Raw genomic sequence first — 4018 nt, 5'->3', positions numbered from 1 at the left:
TACTGAGTTCAATATTGTATAACTGTATTAATTCAACTGTGAACCTAAAAATTTACAGCCACTTTTGAAAGTGACGTATCCTTGCTCTTGAAATTGTTACTGAATATGTTAAAGCTGTAATGAAATGTTCCTTCTAATCATGTGGTTATTAAATTAAAAAAGAAGAAAGAAATAGCTAGGCGTGATGGTGCACACCTTTAATTTCACCATTCAGGGGGCATTGGCAGGTAGAGCTCTGTGAATTCAAGGCCACCAGCCTACCCTACATAGCAAGTGCCAGGCCAGGCTTATCTCATTAAAAAAAAAAAAAAAAAAGTTGGCGATATGAGACCTGCCTCAAAAAACAAACTAAAAATATTTAACTCTCAATTAAATTTTACACTTTCCTTTATATTACAATTAAAGAGGATTTGTATTTCAAAAGGAAACCTTGCCCTAGAATATGTTGAAATACAGTTTCTTAGTTTTTCCTTTAAAAAAGAATCATAAAATGATTGTAGCCATTGAAAAAAATAATAAAGCAGATGATAAACACAGGGAGGGTTTAAAATGCCTCCTGGATTCTACATTCAAGAGATGATGCCTTAGGAAGCTAGAGAGACTGCTCATCAATCAAGAGGCTTCTTTCTCTTGCATAGGACCAGAGTTCAGCTCCCAGTACCCACATCAGACTCACAACCATGTCAGGCTCCCAACCTACTGTAACTCTAATTCTGAGGGATCTAATGCCCTCTTCTGACTACCAAGGGCACCTGCATACACAGGGCATATACACAGAGACACAAATAAAAATAAATCTCTTTTTTTTTTAGAGAGAGGGAGGGAAGGAGGGAAGGGGGAAGATGGGAAGGATGGAAGGAGGGAGGGATGGAGAGAGAGAGGAGAGAGAGAGAGAGAGAGAGAGAGAGAGACTGACTGACTGACTGGTTTAATTGCCCACTACAGGGCTTAGGTTTAGGTATATTTTGTGCTTTCTCCAAGGTTTCACAAGGAATGTAAAGGTCAGACTCCAGTATGTAAGTGCCTCATGTACATATCTAGCAGACTGGTTCTCACTTTATATTGCACCATGACTGCTTATGCATACAACGCTCCCTGTGGATGGTGCTATGGTTTGAATGTGAAATGCTCCCCTCCCCCCCCCACACACACACAGATTCCTGTGTCTACAAGCTGCTAGCCCTCTTTTGAAAGGTTGTGGAATCTTCTGGATATGGTGCCTAGCTGGCAGAAGTATGGCCCCAGGGCCATAGGAGTAGGGCTTATGGGTTATAACGTGACTGACTCCATGAGAGTCTCTGTTTCCCAATTCACTAAGGTGTTATACTTCAAGCTCCCACCACCAGAAACGGGGCCCTAGTCACCAAGCCTTCCCCACCATGAAACTGTGAACCAAAATAAATGCCCTCTCCTTCAGTTGTTTCTCACCAGGTATTTGGTCACAGTGATGAGAGATGTAATTAATACAGGTGAGTAAGCTTATATAGGGAAGGGAGTTGAATCTCATTATCAGAGCCCTGACATGGGCACAAAGCTGTTAAAACTCCAAGTCCCTGCCATTAACCCGGCTCCTTCTGAGCAACCAACCACCATGAAGAGAAGATAGAAAAGAACCCCAAAGAGCCTTAGCAAAGGGGGGCCAGGCTGTATTCTCTGAGATGTCAACAAGGAATTGCACCTGATCTAAGGTCTGCCCATCTCTAGGGCCACCAATAAGGAGGATGACTCAAAAGCTCAGTTCAGCTCAAGCATTCTGTGAGCGCCTAGCAGCAGATACGACCTTTTCACTAAAGGAGTTTAAATGTGAGATCAACAGAACACTGAGCAGAAGCCAAAAGACACCCAGAGGAAAACAGAGAGGAGCTGAATTACCTTAGCGGCTAAGTCTGTTAGCAGGGACGACAAGCAGATGCCTGCTGCTGAGGGGGCAGCAAGATAACAGTCCCAGAACTGCATCCTGAATGACCTTCCAGTTCCTGAACTTCAATCCAGTTTTCGTGAGGCTGGCTGGGTGGCCTTTCCGGAAGGCTTTTGGGAGACACGTGGCTGAGTGGTAGAGATTCCGGTTAGCCTTCCTTACACAGTTAGCTCAGTGTTATCTGTTCCCTGGAGCTCCTCAAAGTCTGATCATCACAAACCTCAACGTCTAACATGTTCTCTGGCACACTGCAGGTGTTTGGAGGGCTTGACCACGCCCTCCCCCAGTGAAAAGCCTTAAAATGAAAAATTATTTATGATAAAAAACACCAGGAAGAGTCAACTTCACATTCCCAAACCATGTAAACTTGGAAATCAATATATTAAGCTGCTCTCCTTCATCCAGTTCCCAAGTCCATGCACACGGCTACCATGCATCTATCAGAAACAAAAGCATCATTTTCTGGCATCAAGTGCATTCTGATTTCAGGTGAAGTATGTTTGGAGGTCTCGATTTGCACTTGGCTTAATCTTAAGTCACAGTAACGTTAGTAAGAACAATTTTCCGCCCACACTAACTTCACTGACAAACCTCCAAAGTAGCTGATCGTTGACTTTGAATAAGTGTAATAATACGTGCTCTTCCCCTCACATTGCCACACATTCCCCCTCATCCATTGTCTGTATCAGCTACTTCAAGAACACATATTCCCCAACAATGGGATGAGTCATAAAATAAGAGGTACATGGATGTAAGTCGAGCCTGTTTATGTGTTCCCTGTTCCCAGCTAATAAAATAAAGGTGATCCCACTGAATTTAGGTCCAGTAAACAGGTTTTGCTTAGCAGAGATGGACTACTTAGTGCATTTCAAAGGTACAGCGAATTCCATGCCCATGTGAGTGGAACGTATTTATGGTTCTAGCAGTGTGCAGGGTGTGTAAGGACTTGCCCTCCTCTTGTCCTCTACAAAGAAAGCTCCTGGCTGCTTCTGATGTCGAACGAACCCACAGAATGAGTGCTGAAAAGGTCTCACCTCTCCCATTCACCGAGCTCTGGAAGGAGGACTAGGTCCCTCTCACTGGAGACTGCACCAACCGGTGGGGCGCTTGTTTAGACTCCCCAGATGCATTCGCAAAAGTCTGGGTAAAAGCAGGCTTTGCCCTACCTCCCCTGACCTCTTCCTGACCGAGTGATCTTACGCCTCTGGAACCGGGATTTTGAATGTATGTGCCTATCCCACGTCTGGTATTCTATTACAACAGCATGAAAATGGAGCTAGGGCTGAGGAGCCGGCCAGCCTCAGAAGCCTCTTCATTGCCTGCCATGTAATACATGATATGCAAAGCCTCTGACTTCAGCCAGCAGATATTTGGAGACCGTGTTGGCCCTAGCATGGGGACTCAACTAATGGTGTTTAGGTCATTAAGCGAATCAGAGAAGCCCCTGGAGGGCACGTCACACAGTGAGAGCAGTATAAATGCAACCCCACTCGCAGCGTCCCCCTGGCAAATACTTGGCCTCCCTCCCTGGGCCGCTCCACGTCTCTCCTGCTCAGTGTTTGAAGAACTTCAGCAGGCAGCTCCTCTTCTCTGCCCTGCAGAAAAGGAGAGGACGCCTCACCCGCCGAGGAACGAACGTCTTCGACAGGCTCGAGGAAAAGCCCGGGGTTAGCCCTCCACCCCGCAGAGCGCCCTCGCTCCAGCACGGGACGCCACCGACAAGTTCCGATTGCCGCCTTTGGCTGCTCTGAGCCTAGCTGCGCGCGCGTTTCCGTGGATCTACCCAGCTGGGAGAAGGCGCGAGCCCGGCAGCGTCTCCGCACGCTCTGCGCTCTCCCTGCACCCCCGGGAGGGGCGCCTCGCGTCACCCACTCGCACCCCTCGCCCGCGCCTCCGGAGCTCCGGCGCCTCCTCGCAGCTTGAATCCCTCCCCCACCGCGCGGCCGCGGCAGACTGTGGACCCCTCCCCTCCCTGGGCCCCGCGCCTCCCCTCCCCCACCCGGCCCCCCGGCCCGGGATCTCCAGGACCAGCCTGCGCTCCTGGCGCCCTCATGTCTTCAAGGGACTGCCCGCGTGGGTTGACGTGGTGCCTCGTTCGGA

The 4018-nt window shown here is 48.5% G+C and overlaps 1 long non-coding RNA gene across 2 annotated transcripts in view; it reads right to left on the bottom strand.

Annotated features, from left to right (window-relative positions):
• LOC115071879 overlaps positions 1-3906 on the bottom strand; it is a 22444-nt gene extending 18538 nt beyond the window's left edge. Inside the window, exons 1-2 of one of the 2 annotated variants that reach the window (XR_003850941.1) lie at positions 2953-3906; positions 1873-2046 (exon numbers count right to left, since the gene is read on the bottom strand). This is a non-coding gene — a long non-coding RNA (uncharacterized LOC115071879). Of the gene's footprint in view, positions 1-1872 lie in introns of both variants that reach the window. The other variant, XR_003850940.1, reaches the window with a different exon arrangement.
• Between the last annotated feature and the right edge of the window lie 112 nt (positions 3907-4018).

Source organism: Nannospalax galili, unplaced genomic scaffold (assembly GCF_000622305.1).
Source record: "Nannospalax galili isolate Female #2095 unplaced genomic scaffold, S.galili_v1.0 scaffold139, whole genome shotgun sequence".
Taxonomy (NCBI): domain Eukaryota; kingdom Metazoa; phylum Chordata; class Mammalia; order Rodentia; family Spalacidae; genus Nannospalax; species Nannospalax galili.
Note: the sequence above shows the minus strand (reverse complement) of the source record. Positions and strands in the feature narration are given on the sequence as shown.